This window comes from Euphorbia lathyris, chromosome 6 (assembly GCF_963576675.1).
Source record: "Euphorbia lathyris chromosome 6, ddEupLath1.1, whole genome shotgun sequence".
Classification (NCBI taxonomy): domain Eukaryota; kingdom Viridiplantae; phylum Streptophyta; class Magnoliopsida; order Malpighiales; family Euphorbiaceae; genus Euphorbia; species Euphorbia lathyris.
In genome coordinates this window covers 70,187,061-70,199,160 of record NC_088915.1, presented here as the reverse complement: position 1 = coordinate 70,199,160, position 12,100 = coordinate 70,187,061, and the positions used below count along the sequence as shown (strand labels likewise).

Below are 12,100 nucleotides of genomic sequence, written 5' to 3'. Positions count from 1 at the left end.
CAGAAAATTGGGCTTGCAACATCGCTACTGGATCAAGATTCACTATACCTTTAACTGATGATGTTGTTGAGGATGGTGGTTTCGCTAATGGTACGTGTCCACGTTCCGCGGGCCACATACTGCTGTTGATTGCCATTTCCTCCAAAAGTTCTCTTGCTTGGGCAGATGTTTTCTTCATGAATAACCCTCCAGACATAGCGTCCAATGAACCTCTAGTTGTAGGATTTAGTCCATTATAAAATGTTTGCATTAAAAGTTCAGCGGGCAATTGGTGGTGTGGGCATCATAGTTGGGATGTCCGTATTCCTTTCTCGTACCTGCCTTTACTCAAAAAATTGGTGGTGTGGGCATAAACGTTGAAGTTCTTTAAAACGTTCCCAAGACTCATAAAGAGTTTCATTATCATTTTGAGAAAAAGATGTTAACTCTTTAATGACTCTTGCGGTTTTTGCTAAAGGAAATTTTTTTGATAAAAATGCTTGGGCTAATTGCTCCCAAGTCTCAATTGATGCGGCTAGCATAGAAGTTAACCATTCTTTGGCTCGATCCTTCAAAGTAAAAGGAAAAAGGCGAAGTTTGATTGCTTCTGCAGTTACATCAGTAATTTTAAAAGTGTCACAAATTTCTAAGAAATTTGTCAAATGGGTATTAGGATTTTCGTTAGGTAACCCGTAAAACGTTACATTATTTTGCAACATATTAAGCAACGCAGGCTTAATTTCAAAATGATGTGCATTAATTTGGGGTCTGACTATACTGTTTGTTACACCGGCCACTCCTGGCCTAGCGTAATCCATAAGTGTGGCCATAACTTCTGGCTCGGTAAATCTAGTTTTTACTGGGGTTTTGTTTTTGTTTTTCTTTTCTTTCTTGTTCTTTTTAAGAGTTCTTTCAATTTCTAGGTCAATAGGATCTGGTGACGTGCCTGAACTTCGAGAACTGCGCATGAACTTGAAATTTCGCACGAACCGAAACTACCTACAAAACAAAATTTGAAAAATAAATATGTTAGTAATTGAAAATAAATAAAATATAAAAGTTTGAATAAGTATGAATAAACCTAGATTCGTAATAAAACACGAAAAATTTAAAATTTTGTCAAAAATTTTGGCGTTCCCCGGCAACGGCGCCAAAAACTTGTTGAGCGATTTCCGCAACTGCACGGTATACGCTTGTAGTAATAAAAGATATCGATCCCACAGGGAACGTTTTTCGAACAAAACTTATTTACAATCGGTTAAATTTACTTTAAGGTTTATACTATGGAAAAATCGTTTAATCGGTTTTGGTTTTGAAATTGCTAGAATGAGAATTAGATTAGAGTATGAAAATGTTAGAAAATATTCTGATTTAAGAATGAATTTGCAAGATAGGAACGTTTAGTACTTTTTAGAAAAGTAAACGAATGTATTTGTTTGCATTAAGCAAAGAAAACAACTTTAAACTTTGTACGAATTATAAAGATGAAATAAATGACGGAACCTCTAATTAATTGGCTTTGAACATGACAAAACCCTTTCGGGATAGTTGCCCTTAATCAAATTAAAACTCTTTCGAGATAATAATTTGCCTAAGTGTTCAACAAAGTTTCCTTGTAAAGATTTTGGATTAAATACGTTTTAATGAAAACACCAGCAGTCACTTTAGTGGATTGGTTACCATAAGTGCTGCATAAAAATCTATCGAATAGAACAGACTTTATTAGATGAAATATAAATTGATACAAGTTTACAGAGAACATGGAGCATGGAAACATTCGACGGCTTGCAAGTGAACGGGTTGATCAATCCTTTCCTTGGGTTTCGTTAGAGTTTGTCAGGCTCAGGGGCGGATCCTCTACTCAATCTTCTCGTTGAATCTTCGTAATATCGACTGGGTCAATCTACTACCAAAATGAAAACTAAACTGGAACAATGTCTAAACGCTACTAAACTTGTTATTATTGAATAAACAATGTGTGTACAGCATATTGCTTTTTACAGAATCGAAATCTAACTTCTGAATCACTTGATTCGGAATTTCTGCATAAATTCTATACTAATCTCTTTTTTCTACATCTCTTCAACTCTCCATCAAATTTTTATTTATAGATGTTGAAGAGTCTTGATTGAAGTGTCGTGTCCATTGTGAAGGACCGTGTCCGTTGCGAAAGGACGTCTTTATCCACCCGAACGATCGTGTTTCGTCGAAAACGAAAGTGTGTAACTAGGCTTCTAAAATCTACTGCTCGTACCGAGAATATTAAATTCTCTACCGAGAATGGGGGAGCATCAATTGGTCTTCAAACGAAGGAAGGAGAAGCTGGGGAACGCGTGTCGCGACCGTGAATTTGGGGGCCGCGGTCGCGGTCGCGGCACGGAATGTTTTTCGGTTTTTCAGCTTTCGTTCTCGTCCTCGATTTGGCGTTATTAATTTCTGTCGTCTTCGACTCCTTTTGTAGGGTTTTTCTTATGTTTTTGAGCTCTTTTCGTTCCTATTTGGATTTTACCAAATATTTATGTACCTTACAAGAAAGAAACATATTCGAGAGTAAAAGCTTCCTAAACAGTTATAAATAGCATAAATTCGTAGCAATATTGATGTAATTATTGATGATATTTTAGGTATATTTTGGGCTTAACAGATGCGAGCAAATGGAGGCTTGCAATAGATGATGAGATGGATTCCTTGATGACCAATGGGACCTGGGAACTTGTTGAGCTTCCAAAGGGTAAGAAGGCTCTACAAAACAGGTGGATTTTCAGAATCAAAGAAGAGGCTGATGGTAGCAAGCGCTACAAGGAAAGGCTGGTCGTGAAAGGCTTTCAGCAGAGGTATGGGATAAATTATACTCACGTTTTTACTCCAGTGGTGAAGCTGACTACTATTCGTTTAGTGTTTAGTATGGTAGCTACAGAAGATTTGGAGCTGCAACAAATGGATGTAAAAATGGCATTTCTTCATGGGGACTTAGATGAAGACATCTATATGAAGCAACCTCAGGGCTATGAGTCTGATAATGCTGAGCTTGTGTGCAAGTTGAACAAGAGCTTGTATGGTCTGAAACAAGCTCCAAGACAGTGGTACAAGAAAATTGACGGATTGATGCATGAAATTGAGTTCGTGAGGAGTGAAGCTGATCATTGTTGTTACTTCAAAAAATTGAATGAAGGCTATATAATTTTACTGTTATATGTTGATGATATGCTGATTGCAGGGTCGAGTGCTCGAGAAGTGAGAAAACTGAAGAAGCAGTTATCTAGGCGGTTTGCTATGAAAGATCTCGGAGAAGCTAAGCAGATTCTGGGCATGAGGATTGAAAGAGATAGGAAGGCTGGAAAGTTGTATCTCTCACAAGTTGAGTATATCAAGAAGGTCTTGATTAGATTCGGCATGCAAGATGCTAAGCCAGCTACGGGTCTTTTGGGTAGCCATTTCAAGCTATCTAAACATGACTCACCCAAAAGCAGAGAAGAGCGAGTCCAGATGGAGAGAACTCCGTATGCCTCAGCAATTGGCAGCTTGATGTATGCAATGGTGTGCACAAGGCCGGATATTGCACGTGTTGTGGGAGCTGTTAGTCGTTTCATGGGAGACCCTGGTAAGAAGCATTGGGCAGATTTGGCATCTAGTGACATTGACAAGAGAAGAAGTACAATCGGATATGTCTTCATATTGGGTGGTACTGCTGTCTCTTGGGCTTCAAAGCTGGAGAAGGTGGTGGCTTTGTCTACTGCAGAAGCTGAGTATGTTGCAGTGACTGAGGCTAGTAAGGAGATGGTATGGTTGCAGAATTTCTTGCGCGAGTTGGGAAAGGAGCAGAAGGATCCTGTTCTGTACAGCGACAGTTAGAGTGCGATTCATTTGGCAAAGGATCCCGCCTTTCACTCAAGAACAAAGCACATAGAGTTGAAGTATCACTACATACGGCATCTCTTGGACAGGAAGATATTGCAGTTGATGAAGATTCCAGGCACAGAGAATCCTGCAGATATGTTGACTAAGGTTGCAACCTTAGAGAAGCTGAAGCTATGTATGGCTTCAGCTGGCCTTGGTAATTAAGTTAAAGGCATGGCACTAACATCAGATGACGGATTTAGTCTCTAGGTGAGAGATTGTTGGGCTTATGGAGACTAATATATATAGGCCCAACTGAAGCGATGGGCCCAACTGCAACGATTAGGGTTTCAGGAGTATAAATGTAACCTCTTTCTCTGTAATCTGTATCTCATTCATTATAGTAAATATCCTGGCTTGGTAGTGCCCCCAGACATAGTCATTCATATTGAGTGGCGAACTGGGTAAACAATTCTTGTGTGTTTGCTTATTTTCGTTTATCGTAATTTCAATTATTCCTAACAGATCGGCTGAAGAACTCATATCTGCACATGGATTTTCTTCCATTTCCTTGACCATCGTTTTTCCTGCAAAATAAATAAATCATCGTATGAATCAGCTCAGATGGATATGAAAGTTGTTTTCCCAGGTAAACCATCGGGCTTCGCTAGAACTATTCCAGATCTGTTCAGATTTCTATTCATTTCTTAAACAATCCATCTATTCAGAATTCTTTTCATTAGCTAAACATTTGAAGCCAGATTTTTAAGATTTCTCCATAGTTTTGATGAAAAATAAACAAGACCAAGTTTACAATGGTTACCTTTCTTCCTCGCCCCAGAAGCATCCATTCTTACACCTCTGTCTCCCTCTCTTGATATCCTTGAACACAGTCGACTATTAAAAGGACAAGTTTGGAGAGGGATGATGTGCCTGATGTGGAAAAACAGCCTGGATCACATGACACCTACTGTTGGTTTCTATTCTATGCGCTGAAGCTGGCAAGAGCTGGATCTAGGGATGTAAAACAAAACTGATGGAGTCTACCAATTTAATAGAGGGATAAGTTCAATAATACCCCTAACATTTATTGTTGGAAGAAATTTTAACTCCAACGTTTAAAATAGTAAAATCTTACATTTAGCATTATTATAAAACACAAATATTTTGTTGTTTATTCCGCATCAGTTACATATTGTTGGTTTAAAAAAAAATTGTATTTTTTTTTTGTTTAATAATAGAATTGTAGATTGATATTTATAAATTCAGCGAAATATATATATATATATATATATATATATATATATATATATATATATATTTGTCTAATTCGTTCAGAAGATAGTATTTTTTTTAATTTTTTTAAATTGTTTTCACGTCTAATCATATATTGTTATCTATTACTAATAAACGATAAAATGACATATATGTGAAGTATAGATGACAAGCTTTATGACCAGCTTGATGAATTATTTCTCAAATTGATCCAACTTGCCAACGTTAGTGGTAAATTGATCTTAGCCGCCAACGATAGTGGTAAAATTGTATCATTTTAAACGTTAAAAATAAAATTGTTGCCGTTGTAAACGTTAGAAGTATTTTTTTCACTTTATCTTTTTAATATATAAAAAATATGCATAAAGCTAATATTGGTCCCTTTTCATTTTTTGTTTATATTTTCACTTTAAAAGTGAGAGTTTTAGTTTGGTTAGATAATTTCATTTGTCTTTTATAGTTGAAAAGTAAGTTTTCACAAAAACAATGAATCATGCTTTTTAGAAAACCAGTTTTTTCTCACAGCAAACAACAGGTAAACCAAACGGGCCTTAAAAAGACAGAGATTTTTGCCAACAGCATTTTCATCGTTTTTCATTTTTTTTTCTATTTTCGTTTTTCATGTTTTTTTGCTCTCTTTTCACGTTTTTCACCTTGTTTTTTTTTTCATTTTTTATGTTGTCACCATATTTCCGTTTTTCTCGTTTAGCCATATTTTCGTTTTTCTCGTTTAGTCACCAAGAACCTATACTATTGCCCTTTATATTTTGGGTAAATAATTATAAGATCCTTATATTTTTACTTAACACGCTAGTAAGTCCATCATATTATTATAAGGTCCTTAAGTTTTATCTTAATCAATTCTTTACCCATTCTATTTGTTTTTGTAAATGAAAGTCTAAAATTGCCCATAGTTATATACATAAAAAAAAATTATCTTTTAGTTTCAAATTTAATCTAATTAAATTTAATGAAGTTTTTGAACTACATATACATCGAAATTAATATACTTGAAAAAATGTATTATTAATTTTCTTAAATTATAATTATTTTTTAATATAATATCTTTAAACTAACATTAAATATTATTATAATTTTGTTAAAAATCATTTTTTTTCTTCATTCGTCAAATTTATTAGAATTGTAATAACTTTTTACAATGGTAGTCTTACTTCTATTCTAATGATTTTTGAAATCTTTTTCATTCATTTTTTTAGTCAATACATTTTACGTTATTAAATTAAAGTTCTATAATTATATAAAAAATAATAAATCAATTACTTTATATTGGAGAGCTTGTGATTATGTAGAAAAAAAGAGAAAAAAAATATAAAATAGAAAAAATAGATGTTTTGCTATTAAAACGTAAACTAAAAGATAATTTTGGTATTTTAAAATTTATTTACTATAGTTTGACCATTGACCCAAGCATAAAGACTAAGGAGTTAACAAAACAAAAACCGGGGACTATATAATTATTCTAAAAACACATGGACTAAGTAGTGTATTAGGTAAAAACACAAGGACCTTATAATTATTTATCCTTATATTTTTTACTACTTGTCTCATCTCATTATCCTTGCGGATAGAATTCTAATCTCTTTCTTCACAGAATCATAGGTATCCACAGTTACTCTTACCCGTTTAAATATATTAATTAAATAATGCACAAATAAATTATAAATTTCACAAAACATACATAAACTTAGAGGGTGTTTGTTTCAGCTTTTCGGAGGAGCGTTTAGCGTTTCACTCCAAACTGCATGAAATATAGCGTTTGGTTAGGTTTATATAACCGCAGCGTTTAGCATTTTCTCTGGAAACTGCAGCGTTTTGGAGTGTTTCACGAAAAGCTCCTATTTGGAGCTTTTCATAAACAGCTGTTTGTAGTTAGTTGTTATTGGCAGAATTATCCTTCTTATTTTCACAAAATATGTTTATTTTTTAACATTATTTATATTTCTACAACATAATTACCGGAAAACAAGATTTTGTTGCGTTCAATAAATTTTTTATTTTTTATATAGATTATTTTTATTAATTTGTGTAACATATTTTTTATTTTATAATAGAATAAGGTGCAAAAATACCCCAATATTGTTTTTTGTACAAGTTGGACAAAAAAATTTCCGATATTTCATCGAATTTATAAATATTAATTTTCAATTTTATTATTAAATCACAAAAAAAATATGAAATTTATTATTATAAATATTGTCTTTTTTAGAAATACGGGTATGTGCAATTGATGTATAATAAGAAATAAAATATCTATGTTTTCTAATAATATCTGAAATCAACCCAACTTGCCAATGTTAGGGGTACGATTGTTCTTAGCTGCCAGCGTTATGGGTAAAATTGCACTATTTTAGACGTTAAGAGTAAAATTATTCCTAGTTGTAAACGTTATGTGCATTTTTTCACATTTTACTTTTATAATTTCATCGTTGATTAATTTAAAACATGTCCATTTTAGACATTTTAAATCTGAACAGCAACAGTTCAATATAATTTTACCAAACACTAGTAATTAAACAGCTAATAACAAACAGCTAACAGCAACAGCTAGCAGCTTACCGCAACTGCAAACAGCTAACAGCAACCGCAACAGCTGAACCAAACAGACCCTTAATATTCCATAAATTTTAAAAAAATCAATTACAAATTTAACAAAACAATTCACAAATTTAAAAAATAAAAAACAAATACTTATAGTTCTAGTTAACATAATATACAATTTACCAAGTAAATATAAATCACCAAATATTTAATATTGAAAATTTCACTATTTCAATTCAATTTTTTTACTATGCATTCATTAACCTTCAAAAGAAAAAATAAATAAATTAACAAATGCATGACGAGTATCGGGTAATGAATATGTTGGCGATATTTTCGAAATATCCCAATTTTCAACCTTGATACGCGTTTGCGGGGATTAAAAATGGTAAAAATAATGCGGGCGTGCCAGAGAAGCTAGTTCTCGAAGGGTAAAATGGTAATTGAATGAAGTAAATAAATAAAATGCGCCTAAATTTCTTGAATTCTAAACGAAAAGCGATTGACGACCGTTACAAGGACTCAAAATAAAAACAACGGTCTTGGGCCCCGACGTTACTTGACAGGTCGGTCGGAAAAACAATTTTTAAGATAAGTACTAAAAATAAACGCAATAAAACAACACAAAGATATAAATTTTTTAATTTTCTTTTATATTTTTATTGATTTTGTAAATATTTTTCAATGTTTTTTGTATTACAAATAATGATAAAGCATGAAAATTACAACTTAAAAAGAAATAATAACTTTAAAGCTAGAAATGTAAATAAGTCACAAAAACAAATATGTACAAGATGAAATAAAATTAACCGATCTCTTTGATGTCGTTGGAATGCGTGAAGTTGAGGATTGGACCTCTAGAAAATCGGCTCGGGGGCTGTTGCGTTGTCTGGGTAGTGCTGGGTGAATTTGAAGTAATTCAGAGAGTTCAGGGACTTGAGCAGAAATTTACCACCAAGTCAACATCAAAATGGGACTAAATTGATGCTTTTGTGGGACTTTCGGGCTCAATTTCGGGAGCTGTAGAGGTCGGATTTGAGCGAAACGAAGGCCAGTATTTAAAGTTAGTGTGCGAAGGAAGAGTTTAGAACTGGAGTTTCAGAAAAAGATCGAGTAAATGAGTCAGAATAAATTATTGAAAATTGGGCAACAGAATAATTATTTGATGGTTGAAAAAACCAAAAGCTTGATTCTGTTTCGTGGAGGGTACTTTAAGGGCGATTTAGAAGGCTATAAAATGTCGTTTTGTACGAAATAAAAATTGAGAGTTCTAGAATTGATGTCAATAAAGAGATTAAAATTAATTTGGGCTAAAATGATCAGCTAACGAACTCTAAATAAAATTTGGAAAACGGCTCACCAGAAAGGTTGTTTGATGAATTTTTCAATTATGAAAAACTCAAAAGCTTGTTTCTGGGTCTTTTTAATTGATTGAAATCAATAAAAAGTTTCTAAACATGATTTGGAATATGTGTGTAAACTAAGAATGCCTCGAAAATGGGGTTTCGGTGGTCTTGGTTTCACGGAAAATGCTTGAACTGACTTAACTAAGAGATTGCAAAAAACGATTTTAGAATTGGTTGATTAAACTAAGAGAATTTCGGATTTGAAGTTTCTGAAAATTGAAAGCTTTTCTGAGGAACTGAAGATTAAAGAACTAATTCTGGGAATTGACACCTTGTTTAGACTAATTAGATGCTAAAGAACGATTTCTACGAATCTAAGGATCGTTAAAGAGGCCGAATTTGGCAGAGAATTTGAGAGACAAATTGAGTTGTTCTGTGTTTTTTGACTGATTTTGAGTGGGTTTGATTGATTTTTGAGTGGGGATTGGAATGAAGGATTTGAGCTCTATTTATAGGATTTTGAGCAACAAATCCAATGTTAGTGGCCCTTATTTTTCTCAAACATGATCCCACTACCTTCCCATGAGTTAAAGAAAGAAAATGGGTGAGTGGGGAGTTGGAAATATGGAGGTAATGTCGTTGAATATGTCCTGGGATGTGAAGACAAGTTCAAACCCGTTTTTCTGCACTACTTCTCTTTGAAAAATTCTACCGGCTTCGTTTTAGCTCCGTTTTGCTCCGTTTTTGACATTCCGGAAAGCTAACATCCTGAGCTTTCTGAAAAAAATAATAGCTGTCTGATATCTTGCTGTTTCGGGGTCCGTTTTCATCATCGAAGTTGCTGGACGGGTTACTGAAAAAATGGTGCAAATTTGCCCCTGATTTTTATTATTTCTTTTTCTTTTCTTTTTTATAATCATCTTTGATATTATTTACTATTTTTTATTACATTTTTATTTTGTTGCAAAATGAATTTAAAAAAAACTATAGAGTAAAATTATAACCTATGCTAAAAATACAAAAATTAAATTAGCCCCCAACAATTGCCCCCTATTTTATGTGTAAAAGATTTGAAAATGAATTTTGCACATAAAATAAGTCTTTTATTTAGTTTTATTTTTCTTTACCCGTCAGTACCGATTTGTTGAAGCTGAAATTTGTTTAACTCCGTCTATGAATTCGCGACTTCACTTCCGTTGTTAATAAACTTCTTTGAGCTACTGACTGGCGGAAATAAATTGAATTGTCACTTATTTTTCATAAGAATCATGATTGGGTAATATCCGTCTTGAACCTCTTGAGGTTGGAGTTGAGAATCCATTTGATGATATGGATATATCGTACATGACAGAACTTGCCCCCCAACGTCTTCGAGCTTGGATTCCTATCGGTGCTGTACATGTTGTTGTCTCAAATTTGATGGGGACAAAACTGAGCGAGTGGATGATGGATCAGGTGGAAAAGGCTACACGGAGCTTCTTTGTAGCGATTGTTTTTTTTTTCTCACATCTCTTTAATTCTTTTTTAATTTTTTTTTGGAACATGTAAATGGACTTTTATTGTTTTTCTTTATTTCTTTATTTATTTTTTTTCATTTATGTCTTTTATCATTTCATTTTTTTTTGGGCTTCAATTTTTTTTTATGAATACTTTATTATCTCTAAGCATGCTAAAAAATATCAATGATGCTAATTAACAGCTTAAAAGAAAAACTAAAATGTAAAATGATGCAAAAATGAAACAAAACAAAAAATAAAAGGCATCTCGTACCTTATCGCATCCTTATTTTTTCTATAGCGGCTGATGCCACCGCTTTGTCCTTTGGATGTGATAGAATCATTGAACCTCTTCGATGAGAGGCTCATTGCCAATCGGCCTACGGTAAGGCACAATGGTGTTTGACTTTTTCTTGCCTTTGGTCTTGATCTTTATTGGACCAATGCTATCTTCGTATAATCGAGACTCCACCATATCCGAATGTGTCTCAAATGGTTTTTCATTTGCCCGAATCACCTCAATGTCATCCCCTTTCCAAAGTAGTAAAAGTTGGTGCAAAGATGACGGAATGCATGAGTTAGAGTGAATCCAATCTCGACCGAGCAAAGCTTGATAACTTGCTGTAGAGTTCACCACAAAAAATTCCACCGTAGTGGTTTGGGTACCGATGGTAAGTTGCACAGGTAAAACCCCATAGGTTTTAGCAACTTCACCGGTAAAAGCTGAAACAGAAATTTCTGACGTTATTATGTCACCTACAGATTTCCCGAAAGCTAGTGTCATCTTTAATGGTATAATGTTAACGGCTGATCCATTATCAACGAGAACCCTCGACAAAGGCTTGCCATCAACGTGCGCTTTGGCGTACAATGGCTTGATGTGTTGTGTCATTTTCGAAGTGGGTTTATCAAAATAAACCCGCTTCATCTGATCTTCCGATGAAGCTTTAATTGTGACGCCACGTCGTCGGTCTTCTTGAATCTCGTGTACCCCCCTGTTTGGATATTTACTTCGAAAATTTATTGGTAAAATTAAAGAAGTAGCAGCACAACCAGCTTGGATAATGAAATCTCCAACACGAATTTTCACATTTTTCTTTTATTTTATTTTTTCTTTCGAAACGTTGCTAGAATCGACACTAGACAACTCCATTTCACTTTTCCTTCTTTTTTCTGCCTCTCTCATTCTTATTCTTCTTTTTGCATTTTTTGAGGGAGGTTGTGGAAATTTTTTATGTCGGTTGACGAACCATTTTTCGAGGGGAACTTGTGCTGGTGGAGTGACGAAACACGACTGGCCTTGGTTTGTGCCATTTTTATCCTTCGGCTTTTGTTTTCTCCAAGGCTTTTCTTCCTTCTCCTCGACGGGTTGAAAGGTGCCTTTTGGTACCCAAATTTGTTTTGTCTTTGGATGGTCGGGGCGCCCTTTTCTCTGACTCGAGGTGTTGCTATGGACATTACGCTTAGGAGGTGGCATCTCGACGGAAGTTGCATTTATCATTGTAGCGGCTGGAAATGGATCCTCATCAATCAACATGCTCTCTTTCTTTTTAGGAAATTTAAGCACGCCTTTGTTTATTCTATCCTGCACCACATTCTTAAAAACAA

The 12,100-nt window shown here is 34.1% G+C and overlaps 1 non-coding gene across 1 annotated transcript; it reads left to right on the top strand.

Moving 5' to 3' along the window:
• Positions 1 to 333: 333 nt before the first annotated feature.
• Positions 334 to 440, top strand: LOC136234398 (small nucleolar RNA R71). The gene has a single exon (XR_010691282.1). It is a non-coding gene; the product is annotated as a small nucleolar RNA R71 (small nucleolar RNA).
• Positions 441 to 12,100: the final 11,660 nt, after the last annotated feature.